This window comes from Cherax quadricarinatus, chromosome 96, assembly GCF_038502225.1.
Source record: "Cherax quadricarinatus isolate ZL_2023a chromosome 96, ASM3850222v1, whole genome shotgun sequence".
Classification (NCBI taxonomy): Eukaryota; Metazoa; Arthropoda; class Malacostraca; order Decapoda; family Parastacidae; genus Cherax; species Cherax quadricarinatus.
Genome location: NC_091387.1, coordinates 5964944 through 5984928, shown reverse-complemented (window position 1 = coordinate 5984928; position 19985 = coordinate 5964944). Strand labels below are relative to the sequence as shown.

Here is a 19985-nt window from a genome sequence, read left to right as displayed (position 1 = left end):
TGTCAGGAGGAAGGTAGGGTAGTGGTCTGTAGTGCTATCTGTGATTATCCCTGATTTAAGGGGGGCTAGTATATTGGTTCATATGTGGTCTATTATGGTTGCACTTGTCTCAGTGAGCCTGGTTGGTTTAGTTATTGTTGGTATGAGAAGTGTGTTGTTCATATTGTTGATGAAATCAGTTACAGGCTGATCATCTAGTAAGCCAAGGTTGATGTTGAAGTCTCCAGCTAAGAGAAGGTGGTGCTTATTCATTTGTCTGTTTGTTATTAGTGACTTTAATTTCTCACTGAAATTTGGGATGTTTGTGTGAGGTATCCGGTAAATGGCACCGATTGTTATAGGCGTCTTAAGGTTTTTTACAGTAAAATTAGCAAAAATGTATTCCCCATATTCATCACTAAAGCAAGTGGTGCTAAGACAAGATAATTGGTTAGAGTAATAGATTGCAATACCACCCCCAACTTGGTTTGTTCTGCAGTTGTGAATTGCTGTGTATCCTGGTAGAGGGTAGATATCTATTGTGTCCTGCTTAAGCCAGGTCTCAGTAAGAATAATGCAGGAGAAGGGTGTGTTTAGTGATTCAAGGAGTGCTAGGAGGTCATCATAGTGTTTGCTTAAGGACCTGTAGTGGTGGTAGTGGCGGTGAAGCAGTGCCATCTAGTGGTGGTAGTCAGAGTTAGTCAGGTTATCAGTGATGGTGTTATAGTGAAGTGAAGCAGTGCCATCTAGTGGTGGTAGTCAGAGTTAGTCAAGTTATCAGTGATGGTGTTATAGTGAAGGTCAGGACAGTGACCAACCTCAAGGTCACTAAAGGTCACTTGAACTTCAATGGTCGTTCAGAAGAGACGTGTTGCTCCTCCTCCTGCCGCCCCGCCGGCTTTACCGCTTTCTCACGTAAGTATTGTCTAGTGACGTATTTGCTAGTACAACAGCAGAGTTGAGCTGCAGCTCCTGGTCCCCACCACCAGTTTGATCACCAAATTATTAATATAATAGTCTTGGGGGGGGTGCGGGGGGGGGGTGATTGACCTAAGTGGAGGGGTTTTGATGCGAGGAACTGGAGCTAATCCTCTTCCTCGGATCAAACAATAATTGTGTATGTAGTTCTGGGCTATTTTTTCCATTATTGAGAAATAACTTAGTGAAGGTCTCTTGATCCAAGGAACTTGCGCCTTGTGATCCAGATATAAACAAATGTTAATATATTGTTAATTACATTGATCAACACGGCAACATTGATCAACACTGCAACATTGATCAACACAGCAACATTGATCAACACGGCAACATTGATCAACACAGCAACATTGATCAACACAGCAACATTGCTCAACACAGCAACATTGATCAACACAGCAACATTGATCAACACAGCAACATTGATCAACACAGCAACATTGATCAACACGGCAACATTGATCAACACAGCAACATTGATCAACACGGCAACATTGATCAACACAGCAACATTGATCAACACGGCAACATTGATCAACACAGCAACATTGACCAACACAGCAACATTGATCAACACAGCAACATTGATCAACACAGCAACATTGATCAACACAGCAACATTGATCAACACGGCAACATTGATCAACACAGCAACATTGATCAACATAGCAACATTGATCAACACAGCAACATTGATCAACACAGCAACATTGATCAACACAGCAACATTGATCAACACAGCAACATTGATCAACACAGCAACATTGATCAACACAGCAACATTGATCAACACAGCAACATTGATCAACACTGCAACATTGATCAACACAGCAACATTGATCAACACAGCAACATTGATCAACACAGCAACATTGATCAACACTGCAACATTGATCAACACTGCAACATTGATCAACACTGCAACATTGATCAACACAGCAACATTGATCAACACAGCAACATTGATCAACACTGCAACATTGATCAACACAGCAACATTGATCAACACAGCAACATTGATCAACACTGCAACATTGATCAACATTGATCAACACAGCAACATTGATCAACACAGCAACATTGATCAACACAGCAACATTGATCAACACGGCAACATTGATCAACACGGCAACATTGATCAACACGGCAACATTGATCAACAGCAACATTGATCAACACAGCAACATTGATCAACACAGCAACATTGATCAACACTGCAACATTGATCAACACTGCAACATTGATCAACACAGCAACATTGATCAACACAGCAACATTGATCAACACAGCAACATTGATCAACACTGCAACATTGATCAACACTGCAACATTGATCAACACAACAACATTGATCAACACAGCAACATTGATCAACACAGCAACATTGATCAACACAGGAACATTGATCAACACAGGAACATTGATCAACACTGCAACATTGATCAACACAGCAACATTGACCAACACTGCAACATTGATCAACACAGCAACATTGATCAACACAGCAACATTGATCAACACAGCAACATTGATCAACACAGCAACATTGATCAACACTGCAACATTGATCAACACAGCAACATTGATCAACACTGCAACATTGATCAACACAGCAACATTGATCAACACAGCAACATTGATCAACACAGCAACATTGATCATCACGGCAACATTGATCAACACAACATTGATCAACACTGCAACATTGATCAACACTGCAACATTGATCAACACGGCAACATTGATCAACACGGCAACATTGATCAACACAGCAACATTGATCAACACAGCAACATTGATCAACACAGCAACATTGATCAACACAGCAACATTGATCAACAGCTGGAACATTGATCAACACGGCAACATTGATCAACACGGCAACATTGATCAACACGGCAACATTGATCAACACAGCAACATTGATCAACACGGCAACATTGATCAACACAGCAACATTGATCAACACGGCAACATTGATCAACACGGCAACATTGACCAACACAGCAACATTGATCAAGACGGCAACATTGATCAACACAGCAACATTGATCAACACAGCAACATTGATCAACACGGCAACATTGACCAACACTGCAACATTGATCACAGCAACATTGACCAACACAGCAACATTGATCACGGCAACATTGATCAACACAGCAACATTGATCAAGACGGCAACATTGATCAACACAGCAACATTGATCAACACGGCAACATTGATCAACACGGCAACATTGACCAACACAGCAACATTGATCAAGACGGCAACATTGATCAACACAGCAACATTGATCAACACAGCAACATTGATCAACACGGCAACATTGACCAACACAGCAACATTGACCAACACTGCAACATTGATCACAGCAACATTGACCAACACAGCAACATTGATCAACACCAACATTGATCACAGCAACATTGATCAACACGGCAACATTGATCAACACGGCAACATTGATCAACACGGCAACATTGATCAACACTGCAACATTGATCACAGCAACATTGACCAACACAGCAACATTGATCACAGCAACATTGACCAACACAGCAACATTGATCAACACCAACATTGATCACAGCAACATTGATCAACACGGCAACATTGATCAACACGGCAACATTGATCAACACGGCAACATTGATCAACACGGCAACATTGATCAACACAGCAACATTGACCAACACAGCAACATTGATCAACACGGCAACATTGATCAACATAGCAACATTGATCAACACGGCAACATTGATCAACACGGCAACATTGACCAGTCTGAGGGGTGGAGACAACCACATTAGTAAATGGTTTAACCCCTAACACTTAGTGTTGTGGAGATGCAGCAGTTAGAGACGTCATTACAGGTGGGGGGGGCCCACTTGTAAGGTATTTCCAGGTTATAAGTCCACTAAAGTTTGGTTATTTTAGGAGATAGTAATTATATTAAGTGGGAAGGTGGTGGGGAGAGTATAGGAAACATTGTAAGTGTTATTAAAAGTAACTTAGTGGGAAGTGCTAACTTATCTCTCGACCAGAGATGAAATCTCTGGTCGGGAAATAATAAGGAATGTATTCTGTAGGTCACCTTGAATGTGGTGGAAATAAAAATTAGAGAAATGGTCGTAAAGCTTAAATTGAAGACTGATTAGATTTTATTAAGTTTTAGTTAGTGTGATATATTCATTATGTAGTGTATACCTCTGATCCACCATGAAGCCTGGTCACAGACCGGGTCGCGGGGGCGTTGACACCCTCAACCCTCTCCAGGTAAACTCCAGGTATACCCATCCTGCAAGATTGTAGGAAGCAGAGATGATGTGTGTAAGTGATGTATCATGGCACAGTTGGTAGTGGCGTCAACTGAAGAACCGGGATTCGATCCCAGGCACAAGTGGGCAGGTTCCCTTATATCCATTGGCACTGTTCACATACAGGAAGAGCACTGCAGTAGGCCTACTGGCATTGAGCAGACCTACTGGTAGGGGTCGCATCCTGGGGGAGTATAAATACCCTAATATAAATGTCATGGATGTCATCCTGACTTGATTGTGTAATTCTGTGTTAATGTACCGAGATAATTATACTGAGATAGTTTAGTGTGGTGATGGTAATGGTAGAGGTCTTGATGCTGGGTGTGGTGATGGTAATGGTAGAGGTCTTGATGCTGGGTGTGGTGATGGTAATGGTAGAGGTCTTGATGCTGGGTGTGGTGATGGTAATGGTAGAGGTCTTGATGCTGGGTGTGGTGATGGTAATGGTAGAGGTCTTGATGCTGGGTGTGGTGATGGTAATGGTAGAGGTCTTGATGCTGGGTGTGGTGATGGTAATGGTAGAGGTCTTGATGCTGGGTGTGGTGATGGTAATGGTAGAGGTCTTGATGCTGAGTGTGGTGATGGTAATGGTAGAGGTCTTGATGCTGGGTGTGGTGATGGTAATGGTAGAGGTCTTGATGCCGAGTGTAAGAACAGCCTATTAAATCAGACCCTCTTCATCTTACCAAACCCCTCTTGATCTTACTTAGACCCCACCTGATGTCACCCAGACCCCCCTTCATGTCACCCAGACCCCCCCTTCATCATACCTAGACCCCCTTGATGTTACCTAAACCCCCTTGATGTTACCTAAACCCCCCATTATCTTACCTAGACCCTCTTGATCTTACCTAGACCCCCTTGTTCTTACTTAACCCCCTTGATCTTACCTAGACCCCCTTGATCTTACCTAACCCCCCATTATCTTACCTAGACCCTCTTGAACTTACCTAGATCCCCTTGATCTTACCTAGACCCCCTTGATCTTTCCTAAACCCCCATGATCTTACCTAAACCTCCATTATCTTACCTAAACCCCCTTGATCTTTCCTAAACCCCCATGATCTTTCCTAAACCCCCTTGATCTTACCTAGACCCCTTTGATGTCATCCAGACACCCGTTGATCTTACCTAGACCACCTTTATTTTACTTAGATCACCTTGATCTTACCTATTCCACCTTGACCTTAACTAGACCACCTTGATCTCACCTATAACCCCTAGATCTTACCTTCACCTTCCTTCATCCTCCCTTGCGCTGCCACTGCTCTACAAATTAGTTAGGCCTATACCTGGAGTATGCTGCATAGTTATGGTGTATATATCACTTTGTAGGTCTACAATTATTTAGTTTCTATCAAAATAGGTTATAGAATTACGTAGTGTTAAGTAGGATGGGTAAGGTACATAATTGGAGAATCTGCTATATGCATAATGAATGCATATAGCAGGGGAGAGTAATCTCCCCTGAAGGCATAGATTACGTAGAACTGTAGGCCTGGGAACCCACCAACGACCTTCAGTAGCTGTATGCAGTCTGTTATTGTACATGGTTTCCGTGGGGATTTTGGTGGGTTCCAGGCTTTGGGTAGTGGTTGTGGTGGGTGTTATACGTTTTTTATGCCTTTGGTCAAACTCCAAACTTAAATATTGACTCATTAAGTTTACACAGTTTTATCATTTTGGATAATTTAAGCGACGTTCAGGTTCCTATGAATATAAAAGTTTTAGTGTCCAGAATTGCAGTTGGTTTGATAGTTTGTAAGTAATAAAGTGTAACACTTGTGGCAGCAGACGTTAATGATGAATATAATGAAAACTTCTGTAATCTGAAGTGTTAGTTGGCAGAAAGGATTAACTAACATCTGATGCTGATGAGTATAGTTAGGGGGGTGAGTTAGATTGTTATTAGTGGGAACAGCATTATTAACCCTGTAGTAACTTAGTGGGAAGTATTAACTGATCTCCCGACCAGAGATTAAATCTCTGGTCGGGAAATAATAAGGAATGTATTCAGTAGTTAGTGCGATATGTTTATTATGCAGTGTATACCCCTGATCCACCATGAAGCCTGGTCACAGACCGGGCCGCGGGGGCGTAGACTCCCTTGTTTTTACCTAGACCCCCTTGATCTTACCTAGACCCCCTTGATCTTACGTAGACCTCCTTGATCTTACCTAGATTCCTTTGATCTTACCTAGACCCCCTTGATCTTACCTAGGCCCCCTTGATCTTACCTAGATTTCTTTGATCTTACCTAGACCCCCTTGATCTTACCTAGACCCCCTTGATCTTATCTAGACCCCCTTGTTCTTACCAAGACCCCTTTGTTCTTACCTAGACCCCCTTGTTCTTACCTAGATCCCCCTGTTTTTACCTAGACCCCCTTGTTCTTACCTAGATTCGTTTGATCTTACCTAGACCCCCTTGATCTTACCTAGATTCCCTTGTTCTTACCTAGACCCCCTTGATCTTACCTAGACCCCCTTGATCTTACCTAGATTCCCTTGATCTTACCTAGACCCCCTTAATCTTACCTATACCCCTTTGATCTTACCTAAACCTCCCTTGACCTTACACTGACCCCTTTGATGTTACCCAGACCCCCTTTGACTATACCTAGACCCTCCTTGATCTTGCCTATACCCCTTCGTCATACCTAGGCCTCCTTGATCTTACATAGACCCCTTTGACGTTATCCAGACCCCCCTTCATCTTACCTGGACCCCCTTGACCCTACATAGACCCCCCTTGATCTTGCCTAAACCCCCTTGATCTTGCCTAAACCCCCCTTGATCTTACCTAAACCTCCCTTGATCTTACCTAGAACCCCTTGATCTTACCTACTCTCTCCTTGACCTTACCTAGACCCTCTTTGATCTTACCTAGACCCCTTCGATGTTACCTAGACCCCCTTGATCTTACATAGACCCCTTTGACGTTATCCAGACCCCTCTTCAAGTTACCTGGACCACCTTGACCTTACATAGACCCCCTTGTTCTTACCTGGACCCCTTGATCTTACCTAGACTCCCTTGATGTTGCCTAGACCTCCCTTGACCTTTCCTAGACCCCCCAGATCTCACCTAGAACCCCTTGATCTTACCTGTACCTTCCTTCATCCTCCCTTGCGCCGCCACTGCTCTACAAATTAGTTAGGCCTATACCTGGAGTATGCTGCATAGTTATGGTGTATATATCACTTTGTAGGTCTACAATTATTTAGTTTCTACTATCAAAATAGGTTATAGAATTAGGTAGTGTTAAGTAGGATAGGTAAGGTACATAATTGGAGAATCTGCTATATGCATAATGAATGCATATAGCAGGGGAGAGTAATCTCCCCTGAAGGCATAGATTACGTAGAACTGTAGGCCTGGGAACCCACCAACGACCTTCAGTAGCTGTATGCAGTCTGTTATTGTACATGGTTTCCGTGGGGATTTTGGTGGGTTCCAGGCTTTGGGTAGTGTTTGTGGTGGGTGTTCTACGTTTTTTATGCCTTTGGTCAAACTGCAAACTTAAATATTGACTCATTAAGTTTACACAGTTTTATCATTTTGGATAATTTAAGCGACGTTCAGGTTCCTATGAATATAAAAGTTTTAGTGTCCAGAATTGCAGTTGGTTTGATAGTTTGTAAGTAATAAAGTGTAACACTTGTGGCAGCAGACGTTAATGATGAATATAATGAAAACTTCTGTAATCTGAAGTGTTAGTTGGCAGAAAGGATTAACTAACATCTGATGCTGATGAGTATAATTAGGGGGGTGAGTTAGATTGTTATTAGTGGGAATAGCATTATTAACCCTGTAGTAACTTAGTGGGAAGTATTAACTGATCTCCCGACCAGAGATGAAATCTCTGGTCGGGAAAAAATGGGGAATGTATTCTTTAAGTTACCTTGAATGTGGTGGATATAAAAATTAGAGAAATGGTCGTAAAGCTTAAATTGAAGACTGATTAGATTTTATTAAGTTTTAGTTAGTGTGATATATTCATTATGTAGTGTATACCTCTGATCCACCATGAAGCCTGGTCACAGACCGGGTCGCGGGGGCGTTGACACCCGCAACCCTCTCCAGGTAAACTCCAGGTATACCCATCCTGCAAGATTGTAGGAAGCAGAGATGATGTGTGTAAGTGATGTATCATGGCACAGTTGGTAGTGGCGTCAACTGAAGAACCGGGATTCGATCCCAGGCACAAGTGGGCAGGTTCCCTTATATCCATTGGCACTGTTCACATGCAGGAGGAACACTGCAGCAGACCTACTGGCCCATGTTAGGCAGGTTCAACTCTCGACTACTCATTTGTCTAACCTATCACATAACGGGATAAATTTACCTTAGACAGAATATATTATAACCGCAAAAATCAATAATAATTCTTCAGAAATGTGGAATTAACCACATCTTCCTATTTTCAGTAGTATAGCCTTGTGGGTTTAGCGCTTACGACTCCAGAGTCTGTATTAAAGCATCTTGATGGGGGGGGGGCAATTTGTAATGAAATTGGGTTATTCTGTGTATATGGAGAGACTTTGTAGACCCCCTTGATCTTACCTAGACCCCCTTGATCTTACCTAGACCCCCTTGATCTTACCTAGACCCCCTTGATCTTACCTAGACCCCCTTGATCTTACCTAGACCCCCTTGATCTTACCTAGACCCCCTTGATCTTACCTAGACCCCCTTGATCTTACCTAGACCCCCTTGATCTTACCTAGACCCCCTTGATCTTACCTAGACCCCCTTGATCTTACCTAGACCCCCTTGAACTTACCTAGACCCCCTTGATCTTACCTAGACCCCCTTGATCTTACCTAGACCCCCTTGATCTTACCTAGACCCCCTTGATCTTACCTAGACCCCCTTGATCTTACCTAGACCCCCTTGATCTTACCTAGACCCCCTTGATCTTACCTAGACCCCCTTGATCTTACCTAGACCCCCTTGATCTTACCTAGACCCCCTTGATCTTACCTAGACCCCCTTGATCTTACCTAGACCCCCTTGATCTTACCTAGACCCCCTTGATCTTACCTAGACCCCCTTGATCTTACCTATACCCTCCTTGATCTTGCCTAGACCCCCTTGATTTTACCTATGTCCCCTTGATCTTGCCTATACCCCCTTGATCTTGCCTAGACCCTCTTTGACCTTACCTAGACCCCCTTGATCTTACCTAGACCCCTTGATCCTACCTATACCCTCCTTGATCTTCCCCATAACCCATTGATCTTACCTACACCCACCTTGATCTTGCCTAGACCCCCTTGATCTTACCTATGCCCCCTTGATCTTACATATACCCCTTTGATTTTGCCTAGACCCTCTTTGATCTTACCTAGACCCCCTTGATCTTACCTGTACCCTCCTTCATCTTCCCTATAACCCATTGAACTTACACCCACATTGATCTTACCTAGACTCACCTTGATGTTACCTAGACCTCCTCTGATCTTGCCTAGACCCTCCTTAGTCTTGACTAGACCTTCTTGATGTTACCTAGACCCCTTTGTTCTTGCCTATACCCACCTTGATCTTACACCCACCTTGATCTTACCTACACCCACCTTGATCTTACCTACACCCACCTTGATCTTACCTAGACCCCCTTGATCTTACCTAGACTCCCTTGATCTTACCTAGACTCCCTTGATCTTACCTAGACCCCTTGATCTTATCAAAACCCCTTTGATCTTTCCTAAACCTCCCTTGATCTTACCTAGACCCACCTTGATCTTACCTAGACTCAACTGATCTTAGCTAACCCCCCTGATCTTACCTAGAACAACCTTGATATTACCTAGAACCACCTTGATCTTACCTAGAACCACTTTGTTCTTACCTGGACCCTCTTGATCATACCTAGACCCCCTTTGTCATACCTAGATCCCCTTGATCTTACCTAGACCCCTTTGATCTTACCTAGACCCCCTTGATCTTACCTAGACCCCCTTGATCTTACCTAGACCCTCCTTGATCTTGCCTAGACCCCCTTGATCTTACCTATGTCCCCTTGATCTTACCTATACCCCCTTGATCTTGCCTAGACCCTCTTTGACCTTACCTAGACCCCCTTGATCTTACCTAGACCCCTTGATCCTACCTATACCCTCCTTGATCTTCCCCATAACCCATTGATCTTACCTACACCCACCTTGATCTTGCCTAGACCCCCTTGATCTTACCTAGACCCTCCTTGATCTTGCCTAGACCCCCTTGATCTTACCTATGTCCCCTTGATCTTACCTATACCCCCTTGATCTTGCCTAGACCCTCTTTGACCTTACATAGACCCCCTTGTTCTTACCTAGACTCCTTTGATGTTGCCTAGACCTTTCCTAGACCCCCCTGATCTCACCTAGAACCCCTTGATCTTACCTGTACCTTCCTTCATCCTCCCTTGCGCTGCCACTGCTCTACAAATTAGTTAGGCCTATACCTGGAGTATGCTGCATAGTTATGGTGTATATATCACTTTGTAGGTCTACAATTATTTAGTTTCTATCAAAATAGGTTATAGAATTAGGTAGTGTTAAGTAGGATAGGTAAGGTACATAATTGGAGAATCTGCTATATGCATAATGAATGCATATAGCAGGGGAGAGTAATCTCCCCTGAAGGCATAGATTACGTAGAACTGTAGGCCTGGGAACCCACCAACGACCTTCAGTAGCTGTATGCAGTCTGTTATTGTACATGGTTTCCGTGGGGATTTTGGTGGGTTCCAGGCTTTGGGTAGTGGTTGTGGTGGGTGTTCTACGTTTTTTATGCCTTTGGTCAAACTCCAAACTTAAATATTGACTCATTAAGTTTACACAGTTTTATCATTTTGGATAATTTAAGCGACGTTCAGGTTCCTATGAATATAAAAGTTTTAGTGTCCAGAATTGCAGTTGGTTTGATAGTTTGTAAGTAATAAAGTGTAACACTTGTGGCAGCAGACGTTAATGATGAATATAATGAAAACTTCTGTAATCTGAAGTGTTAGTTGGCAGAAAGGATTAACTAACATCTGATGCTGATGAGTATAGTTAGGGGGGTGAGTTAGATTGTTATTAGTGGGAACAGCATTATTAACCCTGTAGTAACTTAGTGGGAAGTATTAACTGATCTCCCGACCAGAGATTAAATCTCTGGTCGGGAAATAATAAGGAATGTATTCAGTAGTTAGTGCGATATGTTTATTATGCAGTGTATACCCCTGATCCACCATGAAGCCTGGTCACAGACCGGGTCGCGGGGGCGTAGACTCCCTTGTTTTTACCTAGACCCCCTTGATCTTACCTATACCCCCTTGATCTTACCTAGACCCCCTTGTTCTTACCTAGACCTCCTTGATCTTACCTAGATTCCTTTGATATTACCTAGACCCACTTGATCTTACCTAGACCCCCTTGATCTTACCTAGACCCCCTTGTTCTTACCTAGACCTCCTTGATCTTACCTAGATTCCTTTGATATTACCTAGACCCACTTGATCTTACCTAGGCCCCCTTGATCTTACCTAGATTCCCTTGATCTTACCTAGATTTCTTTGATCTTATCTAGACCCCTTGATCTTACCTAGACCCCCTTGATCTTACCTAGACCCCCTTGATCTTACCTAGACCCCCTTGATCTTATCTAGACCCCCTTGTTCTTACCAAGACCCCTTTGTTCTTACCTAGACCCCCTTGTTCTTACCTAGATCCCCCTGTTTTTACCTAGACCCCCTTGTTCTTACCTAGATTCGTTTGATCTTACCTAGACCCCCTTGATCTTACCTAGATTCTCTTGTTCTTACCTAGACCCGCTTGATCTTACCTAGACCCCCTTGATCTTACCTAGACCCCCTTGATCTTACCTAGACCCCCTTGTTCTTACCAAGACCCCTTTGTTCTTACCTAGACCCCCTTGTTCTTACCTAGATCCCCCTGTTTTTACCTAGACCCCCTTGTTCTTACCTAGATTCGTTTGATCTTACCTAGACCCCCTTAATCTTACCCCCCTTTGATCTTACCTAAACCCCCCTTGACCCCTTGATCTTACACTGACCCTTTTGATGTTACCCAGACCCCCTTTGACTATACCTAGACCCTCCTTGATCTTGCCTATACCCCTTCGTCATACCTAGGCCTCCTTGATCTTACATAGACCCCTTTGACGTCATCCATACCCCCGTTCATCTTACCTGGACCCCCTTGACCCTACATAGACCCCCCTTGATCTTGACCCCCCTTGATCTTACCTAAACTTGATCTTACCTAAACCCCCTTGATTTTACCTAGACTGATGTTACCCAGACCCCCTTTGATCTTACCTAGACCTTCCTTGAACTTACCTAGACTTATACCTACTCTCTCCTTGACCCCTCCTTTTGATCTTACCTAGACCCCTTCGATACCCCCTTTGATCTTACCTAGACCCCCTTGATCTTACATAGACCCCTTTGACGTTATCCAGACCCCCCTTGTTCTTACCTGGACCCCCTTGACCCTACATAGACCCCCCTTGATCTTGCCTAAACCCCCCTTGATCTTGCCTAAACCCCCCTTGATCTTACCTAAACCTCCCTTGATCTTACCTAGAACCCCTTGATCTTACCTAGACCCCCTTGATTTTACCTAGACTGATGTTACCCAGACCCCCTTTGATCTTACCTAGACCTTCCTTGATCTTACCTACTCTCTCCTTGACCTTACCTAGACCCTTTTGATGTTACCTAGACCCCTTCGATGTTACCTAGAACCCCTTGACGTTATCCAGACCCCTCTTCAAGTTACCTGGACCACCTTGACCTTACGTAGACCCCCTTGTTCTTACCTGGACCCCTTGATCTTACCTAGACTCCATTGATGTTGCCTAGACCTTTCCTAGACCCCCCTGATCTCACCTAGAACCCCTTGATCTTACCTGTACCTTCATTCATCCTCCCTTGCACCGCCACTGCTCTACAAATTAGTTAGGCCTATACCTGGAGTATGCTGCATAGTTATGGTGTATATATAACTTTGTAGGTCTACAATTATTTAGTTTCTATCAAAATAGGTTATAGAATTAGGTAGTGTTAAGTAGGATAGGTAAGGTACATAATTGGAGAATCTGCTATATGCATAATGAATGCATATAGCAGGGGAGAGTAATCTCCCCTGAAGGCATAGATTACGTAGAACTGTAGGCCTGGGAACCCACCAACGACCTTCAGTAGCTGTATGCAGTCTGTTATTGTACATGGTTTCCGTGGGGATTTTGGTGGGTTCCAGGCTTTGGGTAGTGGTTGTGGTGGGTGTTCTACGTTTTTTATGCCTTTGGTCAAACTCCAAACTTAAATATTGACTCATTAAGTTTACACAGTTTTATCATTTTGGATAATTTAAGCGACGTTCAGGTTCCTATGAATATAAAAGTTTTAGTGTCCAGAATTGCAGTTGGTTTGATAGTTTGTAAGTAATAAAGTGTAACACTTGTGGCAGCAGACGTTAATGATGAATATAATGAAAACTTCTGTAATCTGAAGTGTTAGTTGGCAGAAAGGATTAACTAACATCTGATGCTGATGAGTATAGTTAGGGGGGTGAGTTAGATTGTTATTAGTGGGAACAGCATTATTAACCCTGTAGTAACTTAGTGGGAAGTATTAACTGATCTCCCGACCAGAGATTAAATCTCTGGTCGGGAAATAATAAGGAATGTATTCTGTAGTTAATGTGATATGTTTATTATGCAGTGTATACCCCTGATCCACCATGAAGCCTGGTCACAGACCGGGCCGCGGGGGCGTAGACTCCCTTGTTTTTACCTAGACCCCCTTGATCTTACCTAGACCCCCTTGATCTTACCTAGACCCCCTTGTTCTTACCTAGACCTCCTTGATCTTACCTAGATTCCTTTGATCTTACCTAGACCCACTTGATCTTACCTAGGCCCCCTTGATCTTACCTAGATTCCCTTGATCTTACCTAGATTTCTTTGATCTTACCTAGACCCCCCTTGATCTTACCTAGACCCCCTTGATCTTATCTAGACCCCCTTGATCTTACCTAGACCCCCTTGATCTTATCTAGACCCCCTTGTTCTTACCAAGACCCCTTTGTTCTTACCCAGACCCCCGTGTTCTTACCTAGATCCCCCTGTTTTTACCTAGACCCCCTTCTTCTTACCTAGATTCGTTTGATCTTACCTAGACCCCTTGATCTTACCTAGATTCCCTTGTTCTTACCTAGACCCCCTTGATCTTACCTAGACCCCCTTGATCTTATCTAGACCCCCTTGTTCTTACCAAGACCCCTTTGTTCTTACCTAGACCCCCTTGTTCTTACCTAGATCCCCCTGTCTTTACGTAGACCCCCCTTGTTCTTACCTAGATTCGTTTGATCTTACCTAGACCCCCTTGATCTTACCTAGATTCCCTTGATCTTACCTAGACCCCCTTTATCTTACCTAGACCCTTTGATCTTACCTAAACCCCCCTTGACCCCCTTGATCTTACACTGACCCCTTTGATGTTACCCAGACCCCCTTTGACTATACCTAGACCCTCCTTGATCTTGCCTATACCCCTTCGTCATACCTAGGCCTCCTTGATCTTACATAGACCCCTTTGACGTTATCCAGACCCCCCTTCATCTTACCTAGACTCCCTTGATGTTGCCTAGACCTCCCTTGACCTTTCCTAGACCCCCCTGATCTCACCTAGAACCCCTTGATTTTACCTGTACCTTCCTTCATCCTCCCTTGCACCGCCACTGCTCTACAAATTAGTTAGGCCTATACCTGGAGTATGCTGCATAGTTATGGTGTATATATCACTTTGTAGGTCTACAATTATTTAGTTTCTATCAAAATAGGTTATAGAATTAGGTAGTGTTAAGTAGGATAGGTAAGGTACATAATTGGAGAATCTGCTATATGCATAATGAATGCATATAGCAGGGGAGAGTAATCTCCCCTGAAGACATAGATTACGTAGAACTGTAGGCCTGGGAACCCACCAACGACCTTCAGTAGCTGTATGCAGTCTGTTATTGTACATGGTTTCCGTGGGGATTTTGGTGGGTTCCAGGCTTTGGGTAGTGGTTGTGGTGGGTGTTCTACGTTTTTTATGCCTTTGGTCAAACTCCAAACTTAAATATTGACTCATTAAGTTTACACAGTTTTATCATTTTGGATAATTTAAGCGACGTTCAGGTTCCTATGAATATAAAAGTTTTAGTGTCCAGAATTGCAGTTGGTTTGATAGTTTGTAAGTAATAAAGTGTAACACTTGTGGCAGCAGACGTTAATGATGAATATAATGAAAACTTCTGTAATCTGAAGTGTTAGTTGGCAGAAAGGATTAACTAACATCTGATGCTGATGAGTATAGTTAGGGGGGTGAGTTAGATTGTTATTAGTGGGAACAGCATTATTAACCCTGTAGTAACTTAGTGGGAAGTATTAACTGATCTCCCGACCAGAGATTAAATCTCTGGTCGGGAAATAATAAGGAATGTATTCTGTAGTTAGTGCGATATGTTTATTATGCAGTGTATACCCCTGATCCACCATGAAGCCTGGTCACAGACCGGGCCGCGGGGGCGTAGACTCCCTTGTTTTTACCTAGACCCCCTTGATCTTACCTAGACCCCCTTGATCTTACCTAGACCCCCTTGATCTTACCTAGACCCCCTTGATCTTACCTAGACCCCCTTGATCTTACCTAGACCCCCTTGTTCTTACCTAGACCTCCTTGATCTTACCTAGATTCCTTTGATCTTACCTAGACCCACTTGATCTTACCTAGGCCCCCTTGATCTTACCTAGATTCCCTTGATCTCACCTAGATTTCTTTGATCTTACCTAGACGCCCTTGATCTTACCTAGACCCCCTTGATCTTATCTAGACCCCCTTGTTCTTACCAAGACCCCTTTGTTCTTACCTAGACCCCCTTGTTCTTACCTAGATCCCCCTGTTTTTACCTAGACCCCCTTGTTCTTACCTAGATTCGTTTGATCTTACCTAGACCCCCTTGATCTTACCTAGATTCCCTTGTTCTTACCTAGACCCGCTTGATCTTACCTAGACCCCCTTGATCTTACCTAGACCCCCTTGACCTTATCTAGACCCCCTTGTTCTTACCAAGACCCCTTTGTTCTTACCTAGACCCCCTTGTTCTTACCTAGATCCCCCTGTTTTTACCTAGACCCCCTTGTTCTTACCTAGATTCGTTTGATCTTACCTAGACCCCCTTAATCTTACCTATACCCCTTTGATCTTACCTAAACCCCCCTTGACCCCTTGATCTTACACTGACCCTTTTGATGTTACCCAGACCCCCTTTGACTATACCTAGACCCTCCTTGATCTTGCCTATACCCCTTCGTCATACCTAGGCCTCCTTGATCTTACATAGACCCCTTTGACGTCATCCATACCCCCCTTCATCTTACCTGGACCCCCTTGACCCTACATAGACCCCCCTTGATCTTGCCTAACCCCCCTTGATCTTACCTAAACCCCCCTTGATCTTACCTAAACCCCCTTGATTTTACCTAGACTGATGTTACCCAGACCCCCTTTGATCTTACCTAGACCTTCCTTGAACTTACCTAGACCTTCCTTGATCTTACCTACTCTCTCCTTGACCTTACCTAGACCCTTTTGATCTTACCTAGACCCCTTCGATGTTACCCAGACCCCCTTTGATCTTACCTAGACCCCCTTGATCTTACATAGACCCCTTTGACGTTATCCAGACCCCCCTTCATCTTACCTGGACCCCCTTGACCCTACATAGACCCCCCTTGATCTTGCCTAAACCCCCCTTGATCTTGCCTAAACCCCCCTTGATCTTGCCTAAACCCCCCTTGATCTTACCTAAACCTCCCTTGATCTTACCTAGAACCCCTTGATCTTACCTAGACCCCCTTGATTTTACCTAGACTGATGTTACCCAGACCCCCTTTGATCTTACCTAGACCTTCCTTGATCTTACCTACTCTCTCCTTGACCTTACCTAGACCCTTTTGATGTTACCTAGACCCCTTCGATGTTACCTAGAACCCCTTGACGTTATCCAGACCCCTCTTCAAGTTACCTGGACCACCTTGACCTTACGTAGACCCCCTTGTTCTTACCTGGACCCCTTGATCTTACCTAGACTCCATTGATGTTGCCTAGACCTTTCCTAGACCCCCCTGATCTCACCTAGAACCCCTTGATCTTACCTGTACCTTCATTCATCCTCCCTTGCGCTGCCACTGCTCTACAAATTAGTTAGGCCTATACCTGGAGTATGCTGCATAGTTATGGTGTATATATAACTTTGTAGGTCTACAATTATCTAGTTTCTATCAAAATAGGTTATAGAATTAGGTAGTGTTAAGTAGGATAGGTAAGGTACATAATTGGAGAATCTGCTATATGCATAATGAATGCATATAGCAGGGGAGAGTAATCTCCCCTGAAGACATAGATTACGTAGAACTGTAGGCCTGGGAACCCACCAACGACCTTCAGTAGCTGTATGCAGTCTGTTATTGTACATGGTTTCCGTGGGGATTTTGGTGGGTTCCAGGCTTTGGGTAGTGGTTGTGGTGGGTGTTCTACGTTTTTTATGCCTTTGGTCAAACTGCAAACTTAAATATTGACTCATTAAGTTTACACAGTTTTATCATTTTGGATAATTTAAGCGACGTTCAGGTTCCTATGAATATAAAAGTTTTAGTGTCCAGAATTGCAGTTGGTTTGATAGTTTGTAAGTAATAAAGTGTAACACTTGTGGCAGCAGACGTTAATGATGAATATAATGAAAACTTCTGTAATCTGAAGTGTTAGTTGGCAGAAAGGATTAACTAACATCTGATGCTGATGAGTATAGTTAGGGGGGTGAGTTAGATTGTTATTAGTGGGAACAGCATTATTAACCCTGTAGTAACTTAGTGGGAAGTATTAACTGATCTCCCGACCAGAGATTAAATCTCTGGTCGGGAAAAAATGGGGAATGTATTCTGTAGTTAATGTGATATGTTTATTATGCAGTGTATACCCCTGATCCACCATGAAGCCTGGTCACAGACCGGGCCGCGGGGGCGTAGACTCCCTTGTTTTTACCTAGACCCCCTTGATCTTACCTAGACCCCCTTGATCTTACCTAGACCCCCTTGATCTTACCTAGACCCCCTTGTTCTTACCTAGACCCCCTTGATCTTACCTAGACCCCCTTGATCTTACCTAGACCCCCTTGATCTTACCTAGACCCCCTTGGTCTTACCTAGACCTCCTTGATCTTACCTAGATTCCTTTGATCTTACCTAGACCCACTTGATCTTACCTATACCCCCTTGATCTTACCTAGACCCCCTTGATCTTACCTAGACCCCCTTGTTCTTACCTAGACCTCCTTGATCTTACCTAGATTCCTTTGATCTTACCTAGGCCCCCTTGATCTTACCTAGATTCCCTTGATCTTACCTAGACCCCCTTGATCTTACCTAGACCCCCTTGTTCTTACCTAGACCTCCTTGATCTTACCTAGATTCCTTTGATCTTACCTAGACCCACTTGATCTTACCTAGGCCCCCTTGATCTTACCTAGATTCCCTTGATCTTACCTAGATTTCTTTGATCTTACCTAGACCCCCCTCGATCTTACCTAGACCCCCTTGATCTCACCTAGACCCCCTTGATCTTACCTAGACCCCTTGATCTTATCTAGACCCCCTTGATCTTACCTAGACCCCCTTGATCTTATCTAGACCCCCTTGATCTTACCTAGACCCCTTTGTTCTTACCCAGACCCCCGTGTTCTTACCTAGATCCCCCTGTTTTTACCTAGACCCCCTTCTTCTTACCTAGATTCGTTTGATCTTACCTAGACCCCTTGATCTTACCTAGATTCCCTTGTTCTTACCTAGACCCCCTTGATCTTACCTAGACCCCCTTGATCTTATCTAGACCCCCTTGTTCTTACCAAGACCCCTTTGTTCTTACCTAGACCCCCTTGTTCTTACCTAGATCCCCCTGTCTTTACGTAGACCCCCCTTGTTCTTACCTAGATTCGTTTGATCTTACCTAGACCCCCTTGATCTTACCTAGATTCCCTTGATCTTACCTAGACCCCCTTTATCTTACCTAGACCCTTTGATCTTACCTAAACCCCCCTTGACCCCCTTGATCTTACACTGACCCCTTTGATGTTACCCAGACCCCCTTTGACTATACCTAGACCCTCCTTGATCTTGCCTATACCCCTTCGTCATACCTAGGCCTCCTTGATCTTACATAGACCCCTTTGACGTTATCCAGACCCCCCTTCATCTTACCTAGACTCCCTTGATGTTGCCTAGACCTCCCTTGACCTTTCCTAGACCCCCCTGATCTCACCTAGAACCCCTTGATTTTACCTGTACCTTCCTTCATCCTCCCTTGCACCGCCACTGCTCTACAAATTAGTTAGGCCTATACCTGGAGTATGCTGCATAGTTATGGTGTATATATCACTTTGTAGGTCTACAATTATTTAGTTTCTATCAAAATAGGTTATAGAATTAGGTAGTGTTAAGTAGGATAGGTAAGGTACATAATTGGAGAATCTGCTATATGCATAATGAATGCATATAGCAGGGGAGAGTAATCTCCCCTGAAGACATAGATTACGTAGAACTGTAGGCCTGGGAACCCACCAACGACCTTCAGTAGCTGTATGCAGTCTGTTATTGTACATGGTTTCCGTG

At 43.7% G+C, this 19985-nt stretch overlaps 1 protein-coding gene across 1 annotated transcript in view; it reads left to right on the top strand.

Moving 5' to 3' along the window:
* The first annotated feature begins 793 nt into the window (after positions 1-793).
* O-fut2 (O-fucosyltransferase 2) overlaps positions 794-19985 on the top strand; it is a 68872-nt gene continuing 49680 nt past the window's right edge. The window contains exon 1 of the mRNA XM_053795666.2: positions 794-894. The gene's annotated coding sequence lies outside the window, so the exon portion shown is untranslated. The remainder of the gene's footprint in view (positions 895-19985) is intronic.